This window comes from Mustela erminea, chromosome 10, assembly GCF_009829155.1.
Source record: "Mustela erminea isolate mMusErm1 chromosome 10, mMusErm1.Pri, whole genome shotgun sequence".
Lineage (NCBI taxonomy): Eukaryota > Metazoa > Chordata > Mammalia > Carnivora > Mustelidae > Mustela > Mustela erminea.
In genome coordinates this window covers 28,388,643-28,401,472 of record NC_045623.1, presented here as the reverse complement: position 1 = coordinate 28,401,472, position 12,830 = coordinate 28,388,643, and positions in this window count along the sequence as shown.

The window sequence follows — 12,830 nt, the reverse complement described above, 5'->3', positions numbered from 1 at the left end:
GAAAGTCAATTATCATATGGTTTCACTTACTTGTGGAACATTAAGAAATAACATGGAGGATATTAGAGAAGGAATGGAAAAGTGGAGTGGGGGTAATCAGAGGGGGAGATGAACCATGAGAGACTATGGACTCCGAGAAACAAATTGAGGGTTTTAAGGGGGTAGGGGGATGGGTGAGCCTGGTGATGGGTACTAAGGAGGGCATGTATTGCATGGAGCTCTGGGTGTTAAATGTAAACAATGAATCTTAGAACACTACATCAAAAACTAATGATGAATTGTATGGTGACTAGCATAACATGATAAAAAGAAAAAAAGATGAGCCTTTAAATAATGAGTAAGTATAATTCACCAAAGATAAAAGAAAAAATATAAATGTCTCAATTGATACAGGAAAAAGTAACATTCAAATCCACTTAAATAAAGGAGATTGTTTTTTCAATTTCAGCTTTATAATATTTACTAAAATCCTGCAACCAATAGTATATTTAATGATAAAATACTGAGAGTACTCTGCCTAAGGTCATAAACACAACAAATATTTCTGCTATTGCCACTGCTACTCACCATTATACTGGAGGTCCTAGTCAGTGTGTTAAAGTAAGAAAAAGAAGTAAAATATATGAACATAAGAAAGGAAGAAGTAGAAGTGTTTTTATTTGTAGGTGATATGATATATACATAGAGAATCCAAGGAAATCAACAAACAAGGAGAAATTCACAGGTTCACAAGTTCAAGATCAATTTACAAAAGTCATTTGTCCTTCTTTATGCTAGCAGTAAACAATTAGAAAATAAAATAAATAAATCCTACACTAGCACAAAAATTATTCAATTCCTGGGGCACCTGGATGGCACAGTCAGTTAGGCATCTGACTCTTGGTTTCAGCTCAGGTCCTGAGATGGAGCCCTGAACTCAGCAAGGAGTTGGCTTCAGGTTCTTTCTCCCTCTCCCTCTAACCCTCCTATTCATGTTTCCTGTCTCAAACAAATAAGTCTTTTAAAAAATTACTCAATTTCTAAGACTATTTCAAAAAGTATGTATCTTTATCCCGAGTCCAAAAAACACTGTTGAGAAAATTAATCTACAGAGTCAAAGAAACCCAGTGTGCTTTATCTGTGGAAATTGAAATGATGCTTCTAAAATTTATATGCAAAATAACTAGAAAAAAAATAAGCAAACAAAACCCAGAATGGTAGTATTACTAACTTTGACAACATAAAAGTCGAAGTACTTTTGATAGACATAACAAAAATGGAAGTGGTTAAAAAAAAAAAAAAGAAGTGTATAAGAAGAGGAAGAAGAGAATTCTACTTTTGGAATCATACCAAGTGTGTGTGAACACTGACCAAGACTGAAGAACAAATAAACTTTGAATTATGTTGTTTTGGAGTAAAGATATGACCAGTAGAGATACTAATAATAATGATAAAAACTATACAGATTGGTCATAAATTAGGGAAGGAGGAAGTAATATATATGAACTATTTTCTCATCTGTTTTGAGAGTAAATCAATAGACATGTCTAAAACTAGGGAAAAGGCGGGGTGGGGGGGTGAATAAGAAAGAAAATCCCAAATAATGAAAGTTAAGAGGAATTGCTCTGGGTACCAGGACTAAAAGTGAGGAGAAGTGAGATGGGAGATGGCTGCTTTTTATTATATTATTTAAATCCTTTGTCTATCTTCCTATAATATAACTTTTATAAAAATATGAATTGATAAATTAAAAAGCAAACTTCTTAAATTCAAAATATGATAACCTGGTGGAGAATGTGCATTAAGATGAGCTCTATCATGAAGTCAAAGTAGGTAATGGCCAATTAAGTGAGCTTGGGTTATAGAAAGCAAGGGACTTTATTACTGAGGTGCTAGTGAATGGCTCTATAGATTTTTTACATGATTTTTCCTTTTTTTTCAAGAGAATGACTATTTTGCTTAATAAACAATATATTGTTTACTGTTTTGTTACCAAAAGCCCAATAGAAAATTACAGAAGAAAAAAGTAAAAATTTTCTTCTAATTTTTTCTCTATTACAGGCATGATCCCAGGCAACGACTCTATGAGCTATAGCTATAGGTTGGATGGATGATTGGTGAGGTAGACAAAGAGGAAACTATTTCAAAACAGCATCAAACTACTATTCTAAACAAAATAATTACATTGTTATGTACTTGAGTTTAACAAAGAAAATTTTCATAAGAGATAAAGGATAGCTAAACTTCAAAAAAATATTTGTTTTGAAAGACAGTATTTCATAATAGAGTTCTTTAATACTAAGAAACTGAGAAAAATAAGCATTGAAGTTGCCATCTCTACCTACATGTTTCAACTTTGGTCAGTATCAATTCTTTGGCTATGAGAGATAAAGGTATTAGCTGTATACTTGCTCCGAGCTTCTCTCCATCTCTCAAATTTTTTTTATCAGTCATATTTTATAATACTTAATACACATTAAATTGCATATTATGTTTTTATTATTAAGTATATGTTTACCTTTATAACTATAATTACTATTGATTTTATTCAAATGATTCCTGTTCCAGTTCTTTTATGGTAGCTTCTCCATTCTGAGGTGTTGAGTTGAATTTAACTCTTGAGGTCTGAGTAGCTTACATAAGAAGTGTTCATCAGATCTCTGCAGAGAATATAGGAGTTCTGATTTTGTTTTTCATTATAGAAGAAATAAAGAATCATGTTTAAGAATAGTTTTGGTTGCCACTTCACTTGACTTATATATTGTCTGGGTCTAATATTTTGGGCCACACTGTCTCTCAGAACCTTACAGAAATGGCTCCCTTTTTTTCTGACATTGAATGTGGCTTTGAAGAAGTCTGAAGTCAACTTAAACTCTTTTCTGCTTGTATTTAATGTGTCATTTTCAACCAGAATTACAGGAGACTGCCTCCTTTTAGGATTTCTACTTATGATAATCAGAATTTGTCTCATGGATGGTTCTTTGTGTAAGACTTGTCTTTGCAAAACAGGTCATTTCTGCTATATTTCCATGAGAGTTTCTCTCCACCCTCCCCCACGCCCATTTATTTTATTCTCTTTCGTCAAAATTAGACCATGCATATGTACAAACTTTTTGGAAGATTGTCCTTTGTACTACTAATCACAAAAAAAGGCAGGAGCAGAGGTGTACTGATCCTTCCTATGGAAATAAATGTTAGCACAGAATTGTGCAAAGACAGCACAATAGAACATTACTTTTAGTAAACACCACACATTTAGAAATAAACACATAAGTCAGCGAGCGGCTGCTTTCATCTATAGCAGCCTCTTAAAAGCAAAACTTGTGAGACATTGTATCTGGGATACACAGGGGCTTGCCTAATTTTGAGATATACTGTTGCCCTCTGACTATCATCTAGCAGTCAGGGGAATTTCAATAGTGAATTAAGGCTAATCTGTTCAGATTTCTTAAGGAGAAAAAATACAAGTGTTTCACAATGTACTGAACGAATAGTTTATTTAACCATTTGCTTAAACCATTGAAATTAATGGGGCTGGTCTTTTGTTTAAGAAAACTTCTTTAATGTTTATGATTTAATATCCTATCCTACATTGACCAGGCATTTGCTGACATAAATTTAGTGCAAAATTGCCAGTTATTTTAATTTATGAATTGCTAGTACTAGCAGAATGTGCAGCACAGCTGTTACTCAATATTAGAAGGACATTTTTAACATAATTTTTCTACATGATTAAAGACTATTGTACACACAGAAGCTTAAAGCTCCCTTCCACAAGCGATTTTGTATTCTCATTGTTACACTATGATATTTGAAAAAAGGCGATCTGAAGGTGTAGGATGTGTGTTGGTCACTAATATCCTATTTTAAAAGCAATATTGCATTCTAAAATGCTAGGAACGTTGTTTACCTTTTTCTTTTTGGAAGACCTGTTGCAGATTCAGTGCAACAACAAAAATATATTACACACACTGCTCTGGAACTAGACTGGACACTAGTATCACAGGTAACTGTCATCTTGGAATTCATTTGTATGGAAGAAGAAAACAGTTGATTTTTAAGGGATTTCGTGAAATAACAGAAAATATTTAGACAAGAAAGGTGAATCTAATACAAGCTCCTTATTTTACAAAATGGGAGTATTTTTCTCCGTACTATGGAAAGCCTGATACAAGTTTTTAACATAGGGCAAAAGCAATGATTCACAAAGTCCTTTCTTCAATAAATAGAAAACAAAAGTTAATTGGGCTTGCAACAGTATAGTAACCTAGCTCTTTATCCCAGTTTCTTTTTACTTTATGCTTAAGTTTTTATGTCTGTAGCTTATAATGGAGTTTATCGGAAGCTTGGTGCAACTGATGTTTTAGCAAGCAATCCTAATGCTGTTCCCTGTAGGACAAGCTAAGAATAGCAACCACTGATTTTATGTAATGTATTATATCAGAAAACTTGTCATCAACTCTTACAGGTTCATTAAGAGGCCAGATTTCAGCTTGGTTTCTTCATTTATTGGGATTTCTTTTTTTTGGGGGGACCGTCTGCCCCAGTAACAAGTCAAGGAAATAATTTCCCGCTGTTGTGTTGTTTTATGTTTGTTTTGTTTAAAAGAGAAAGAGAGAGTATATACTTGCTAGGATTCTGAAACGACTAAAATGTGAGAGTTTCCTCTAAGCTCTCAATTCTGTATTTTGTAGTTTGAGTGGAAAAAAAAGGAGGGGGGTCTTGGCTATGCCTTTGGAAAGTGTGTGTGTATATATATATATATATATACACACACACACACATATATGTATATATAGTTGCTACATGAAATTGGCCTGTTGCCATATAAGCATAAGTAGATAATTTCATTTGAATTGCAAACTGCTCCCTTTGTAAGGAGTGGGAAGAGAATCCCAACTTTGCAAGACAGTCAAGTGATGGTTAAAGATGATAAGCATTTGGCAAAACACCAAATCTGACAAGATCTTAGAACCATGTTTTCCACAATCTCTTTCACATGTTTCCAGGATAAAGAAATCATTTTGTTCAGATGTATCATTGTCCATAAAGTCCCTGGACCCCATTTCTAGGACAGCACAAATTCTTCTAAATTTTTCTTCAAAAGGAGATACTAGCTACTTATTTTAATCCCCTTCCCCCTACCTTTCAAGGTTGCACTCCTAAGATAATAATCTCTACTATTAACTTGGAGAATATAGGAGGAGGTAACAATGTACATTCATCCATTCATTCTTTGTTCTTTCAACAAATATTTATTGAATGCCCACTACTGACCAAGTACATTCAACAGAAATGAACTAGAACATCTTACTTGCACTCGAGTAGTTCATAGTCTAGCCTCAATGGAATATACGTAATTAACTCCAAGAAACAGGCACCAAGAAAACACTCTTCAAAGTACTCTTTATCTTGACTTTGTATGATCTTTTCACTATATAAAGACCCTTTTACAGTATGGTGACAACTTTTGAATAAGAGGAGAATATGAGTGATTGCTCAGTCTTTCAAGTCCTCTAAGGTAATGGACAGTTAGTTTACAGTTTTGATATGTTCTGAATGAAGAATGTGGATGTGTAGAAGTTATTTCAGCTTCCAGTATTGTCCAACTGGTTCACATGTGAATGAGGCTTACACAGTGAGAGGTACCTATGAAATGAGGTTCACGGCAAAAAATCCTATGCAACTCCTCAATTTCAAGCTTGCCTTAAGAGTCAAGAACTGAGTTACCTTGGTCAGTGCTTCAGGTACTGTGCTCTGGCAGAAACTCAGAAGATGGGTTCAGCAACTTAATGAAGCCCTCCCAGGAAAAAACTAGGCCATTTCTGGACGGTGAGATTTCCTTCCCTGTTGGATTCTAACTCACCTCAATGTGTTAGGTGACTTCAGTAGCAGGAAGATGAAAATTTGGTACTTTTGGTTCCCATTTAAGTGTTTGAAGCAGACAGCAAAGTGAGGTAGCTATTTTTTTAAAAATCAGTCCCAGAATACACAAGAGAGAAATCGTCATTTCTCAAAAGTCTAAAAGGAAGTCTGCTAACACTGAGTTTTTGAGAAAGAAAGAAACAAAATCAATGAGGAGAAAAAATTCCAAGATTACTGTTTGAGTGAAATGTTCTGATTAACACTAAAAATGTAATCTCTATACAGTAACATTTCAGACTGAGGGGTGATTTCACCAGAGATGTTTCTAAAGCACAGAGTGAGTAAGGCAATCAATTTTTTTTAATTCTCTAAATATGAAAAGAAATTTTAATCTGGAAGTTTATTCTCTCTCTCAAATTTCACAACACAACAGCAGCACACTTCTGCCTCAGACTGCTGAGATGCAGTTACAATGTCAGGGAAATTTCCTAGTCTCCCAGACTCCGCATGCGCCCTTCAACATCTTTAATTCAAACCAGCCCACATTTGCATGTAGCTCCTTAATTTAGCAATTCCAGTGCTGGTCTTGGTTTTGTTTTGCTGTCAAGTATTCTACTATGGTGTCTTCTTCACTGAAGTATTTCCCCATTACATTGCCCAGGACAAAGCTATTTTGTATGCGCAGGAATTCACTTCAGGACTTTAAACTATTTTCTATTCGACAGTGGTTAATTTTTCATTTATGTAGCACCTTACTGAAGAGTAGTCAACACAGTTAACAATACATTGTTCAACAATAAATATTTTACTGGGTATATAATCTTCACAATTTAAAAGTTTTATTTTCTATGTGGATCTGTATAAAGCTAGAATTGTTAACATTTTATAAATGCACATTTTTAATAATATGCTCTATAATCACTATTAAACAAATGACCTGCACTTTAATAGGCACTCCAGACATTAGCTGCAATTTCTGCTAAACTCAGTAAACTCTAATAAAGGTATTTTATGGGCAGAAGGTTTATTTTTTTTTTTAAAGAAGATATATTACATAGATTTCATCAGCACATAAAAATGTTATCCTGGGAACACTGGATGATTCATCTATTTCTAAATTATAGCACATTCCTGTCACTTTCACATGAGATCATTCTAATTTTGAAAAAACTATATAATAGTTTAGATTGGGTCATGTTTCACACTTTATTCCATTTGAATTAATGATGTTATTTACTTGGAACTTGATTGTGTACTTGTCTCACTTTCTACGAGGTAGTTCATAAGAGGCAGCCAACATAATAAAGAAGGAAAATGTTATTTACTCCCTTTCTCAATTCTCAGGAGCTTGGTGTAAATTCTACCCAATAAAATGTGTTTAGTTTGTTTCTGTATTCCTTTAAGGCTCAATATACAGAAGCAGGCAGCAGGAGTGCTCAGAGTCACAGCCTTTGTAGGATTTTACTCCTGAGCACCTGCAGTGCTTGCCCTTGATCTGGAAAACAAACGTATTCTCAGCTCTGGAACTCCTTGATCCACGAAACAAAACTGTCTCCTACCATGGAGCTTCAGGAGTTCAGCTTTTGCCTCCCTAACCCCCAGGAGGCCAACAATACCATATCACATAGCAAGAACTCAAGTGAGTTGGGCACAATAAATATTTTCTCTGAGCAGCTATATGCATTACATGCGGAGTATATACCAAACAAAAATCCCCCTATTTCTGGAAATAATTTGGTGTTCATCAAGTAAATCTAAACCTAGACCTGAGCCTGGTCCAAGGCCAGGGGGCCCACATTTTTGGTGGGAGTGGCCATATAATCCAAGGGATCATGAGGAAAACAACTACTAGCAGCAGAGCATGAAGGGAAGAAGGGAGAGTCAGGCTCCTGTTGGTATGCATTTCAGCCTTAAGAGATCCCTACTATACTTTCGTCATCAAAGGAAACTGTGGAGTTGAGCAACAAGGCCAGCATGTCAGGCACCTCAGGCCATGGTTATTTAAAATGTTCATAAGCTTGTGGATCTGTGGTGGTTATGACTCACGGGTTTGAAGGAAGAAGGCATTTCAGCGCCCTCTGGCTTTGCCTCAGTTCTGGGGCCCAAACAGCATTTTAAGGTAGCATTTCAAGCTAGTATTTCAAGTACCTATGAGCGACATGCAGACAGCTGTACTCCTGAGGCTGCAAATGACCAGCGTGAGGTTAAAATCAGCTGCTTATAATGGAGAAAAGCCATGAGAATCAGCAAACCTGAATTGTGCTGGGCAATCCTAGGCAACCCACTGGAACAATTTCGGTCTCAATTTCTCCATTTTATACAATCCAGATGCAACCAGAAATACCCTGACCTTTAAGATTCAAATGAGATATGGTCAAATTGGGTTTGTTAGAGTCTGAATGCTTGTGTTCCCCTAAATTCATTTGCTGAAATCCTAATGCCAAAGGGAAGGATACTGGGAAATGTGACCTTTTGGAAGTGATGAGAGAATGAAGATAGAGCCCTCATGAATGGAGTTAGTGCCATTATGAAGAGGTCCCAGAAATTCAACTCCTCCCATCCACCATGAAATGATGAGACATGTAGTCTGCAACCCAGAAGAGGGCCCTCATAAGACCCTCACTGTCACCCTGTCCTTGGACTTCCCAACCTCCAGAACTGTGAGAAATAAATTTCTGTTGCCTGTAAGCTACCTAGTCTATGGTATTTTGTTATAGAACCAAATGGATTATGAAGGGCTCCACTAAGCTATTGGCTATTATTCTTTCTTGATATTTTGGGGAGGATAAAGTAGCTTACATTGTCCTTTAAATCCTGTTTACCTGCTTATCTGTAATTATCTACCAGTCTTTCTGAACTGTCACTGTTCTACAATGAACCGGACATGAAATTCAGTCCATTTGTCTTTTTATCACAAAATAACCATAATTACAGTCCAAAAACAAACTTACACAATTACCCACCCCCAAAGAAGACCAACAAATAAATGCAAGAAAAAAAAAAAAGAAAAAAAGAAAAAGAAAAGATCTTGTTGTGTAGAGCAGAATTTAGTGAATACATTGAGAGAGAAGAGAGGATTTAGGTTTCAACAACACACCACTTATGACTGATTATTGGGCCTTCCTGTTCTTAAGAAGTCCTTCAGCAGCCATTTATGCCCATTTATTTATTTCTATAATGACTTGATTTTAAATGTTCTCCCACTCTTTTCCTGTCACATGTAATATAAGAATCTGATACTGAATTATTTTTAAGGTTTCTACCTATACTAGAAATCAATGAAATATCTCAACATTGTATAGTTTTGAAATACTTGAGAATGGGCTGAATCTTTATGCTCATGATGTAGAGACAGCGATAGCTCCACATGCTAACAGAAGATTGGCCGAAGGATAATGAAGATTTGAAGTGAGTATGTTGATATGTTGTGGGCAGGGAGAAGGTCAAGAGGCCCATTTTATGCTGGCGTTTAAAGATTAGGAATAGAGTGCATAGTTGGTGGGACGGGTTCTCTGTATTTCTCCACTGATGAGTGAAATATGTTTTCCCTTGGTTATAGAGATCAAGTTAGGTGTTGCAGTGCACAAAGAGGTGCCACTGGGGGATATCCCAAGAGGACCTTCACACTGTCATTATTTTGCTAAATTTGTATGATTCATAAGAGTATGATAATCACTTTTGTAGGTCTACGGCTAAAAATACTCAGGATGGAATAACCAATTCACTAAGAACACTGAAGTATAACCTCAAGTACCAGTTTGTGAATTTACAATGGAAATCATTCTGTCTTTAGATGCCACATGGGTCTTTGGTCTGAACTATAGTGTGTTGGTTTTAAAGTCTCATTCTCAGAAGCAACATTATTTTTCCTATTTACAGTTGCTTCAGGGTCATCTTAATGTAGCATACAACTTATAAAAGAAAAAAAAATGAAGATCAAAGAGGTGTGATAGGGTCAGATTTGAATTAGGTGTGTTGATACCAAATTCAGCTCCCTTTTCACCAAGCCGAACTGCAAACTTTTTTTTTTTTTTAACTGCAATAGTTTAAACACAGCAAATAAATATAAAATTTCTTGCACTGTAACATTCTATTAAGAATATGTTCTTGGGGGGCACTTGGGTGGCTCAGTAGGTTAAATCCTCTGCCTTCAGCTCAGGTCATGATCCAGGGTCCTGGGGTGGAGCCCCACATTGGGCTCTCTGCTCAGCAGGGAGCCTGCTTCCTCCACTCTCTCTCTGCCTGACTCTCTGCCTACTTGTGATCTCTGTCCAATAAATAAATAAAATCTTTAGGAAAAAAAAAAAAGAATATGTTCTTGAAATTATTTTGTTCTTCCTGTTGTGAAATACAGGATAGATGTCTAAAAATAGTTTTAGATATGATAAAATTTAAATACCAGTCTTTTGTATTTTTCTTTAGGATATACTTTGTAAGGCAACCACTTTGGCATTGTAATGCTTACACTTTGAAATTACGTTAGCATTTGGTTACATAAAGTAGTCCATTCAACATCAGTGAAACCATTGGAACTGAGTGTTGTAAATAAGAATGATAGTTGAAGACAACCTGATATCTGACAGGTCATTCCATAAAACCTTTAAAAATTTAGGATTTGACCATGAAAAGGACCAACTATAACTATCAAGGACAGTAAGGATTTATTTTAAGTCATCAGGTCTGTCTCCCCGATTTTGCCTGATTTTTTCTTATAATAAACTGCTAAGTTTATTATGTGTCTTAGGCTGGATATAGAGAAAATCATTTATTTGGGGCCTTACATTATGTACTTTCCCTTTATGTAAAATTGATACGTTCCTGGTAAATTGTGTACAAACCCAATGGTTATACATTAAATGGTATTTTAAATTCAGCTGCTCTTTAAAGAGTTTTGTTTTGTTTCGTTTTTGTTTTTGTAAAGCCAAACAAAATTTTCTTTTTCTGTGTGTGGAGGGGAGAGGATGGAAGACCCTCTTTATTTAAGTATTTGGGAAACCAGATGTGGTCAAGATCATTGGAAAACATTCATGATTCATCACAATATCTAACATTTGTAGAGTTTGCAAAGCATTTACACTTTTTCTCATTTTCCTTTCTCAACCCTACATGAGATATGTAATACTATTTCCTTTATATGAACAAGAAAACCATATTTTAGAGTTTCATGGCATTCCTTTGGATGATACAGGGGCAATGGCAGAAACAGATCTTACCAAGGTGCTTTGCTTCCAAATTTAGCAATTTTTAAAATAGAAAGCATAGTGTGTAAGATTTGGGAAAAGAATTTGGGGTAACTCAGAACTGTGTGGAGTCTTGGTTCTTCCACTAACTCTGACTACCATGGGAAAATTGAATAACCTTTGTGAACCTGATTTTTTTCATTTGAAAATGGATTGGATATTCTATTCTTCCAAGACAGAATATGTTAGAAAAGATAACCAATGAAAAATTTATCTAAATAGGTAAAGTACACATCACTGATCCTTCCTCTCTTATTTTCATGGCCCACTGCAATGAATATATAAAATTAGATTTCCAGAACTTAGTTATGACTGTCTTCTAAGGTCTCAATAACCATGTCTAATAGACAGGTTTTTGCAGTACAATATACATCTCCAATGTCCCATGAGCTATTGCTAGGTGTTCCTTAAAAGAATGAGGCATAGTTACAGGAAATACCTTTATTATTATCTATTCCATCATCTGATGTTTTTGAAATTAAAGAAAAATAACAAATATATGAACTAAATTTTACTCGGCAAAATCATTGGTAGTCTAAAATAATATTTATTACACGAAGAGATAGTTAAACACCAAGACTTTCCTGGGGTAATCAGGCATGAATTGCTTTAAGTAGTTCTCCCACTTTACAGAAGGAAGGCAGAGCCCACATTCATTCTAAATGGCAGTGTGGTACATTGCCACGGAACACAAAATCTCCCAGAGCCCCCCAAGATGAGATATATGGATGTACTGGTTAGGGGATGTCCCCTCAAAAGAACTCAAGGAACCTTAAATTAATAGCACTTCCTATAGTTTCCTTGGGATATGTTGGCCCATATTGGGGTGATCTGAATTCATAACAATATAGATTAATGACATTTAGTCTTATCAACATAACAGGAATGTTTTACAGAAAATGCTGAACTTTATCAGAGCCTTGGAATTCTAGAAAACAGCTATGGTGAAAGAAATCTGCCCTCCTCTGTGTTCTGGGAAACAGTTTACTGCCAAGAATTGCTCTTTCACATATGACTTAGATAACTGTTATGGATAATCCCTTTGTTTTCCTAGCATGAGTCAGAAACAGACCCTCCAAATTTCCATTCTTTGCCTCACAAACGACTGTCTGAACTTTTTGTCCTCTCGAAACCATCAGAATAAAATGATTATTAACCTAACCTGACCAAACTTCTATAGTTTAACTTCTCTTCTCCACATTGGACCTTGAACTTTGACCCACCCTCAGCTTGAGCCAGTATCAGAATGAAGAACAGCTTCTTTTAATGACTCCTCCCCCAACTGATCACAAAGGGCAATATTCCCTGATCAACTGTCCAATTCAGGTTCTTTCTAGCCTGGTTTATTCCTCCCTGTGAAATAAAAGCCCTTTTCTGCCTGACCCTAAAGACACTTGCTGGATCTTGTGTTCTGAACATTCTTATAATTATAATAGTCTTTTCAAATAGTTTATCCTTCTGTAAATCTGGATTTGCCTGTATTTTAGAATATATTAAATAAAACATAAAATTTTATAAGATTTCTGTCAGACTTGGTGAGCTTTATTTAATTATATACTTAATATATATTTTATCAACTTGTATTAAGAAATATTTATTCCAGTTACAATGAATTCTCACTATCAAGAAATGAACTTATTTAAACTTATAATAAAAAAATTTCCATGTCAGCTTAAATTGTGCAAGAGGGTACACAGTGTTTCAAAAATTATTGTAGGAGTTACATGAAGAAAAGAATTTGAGGGC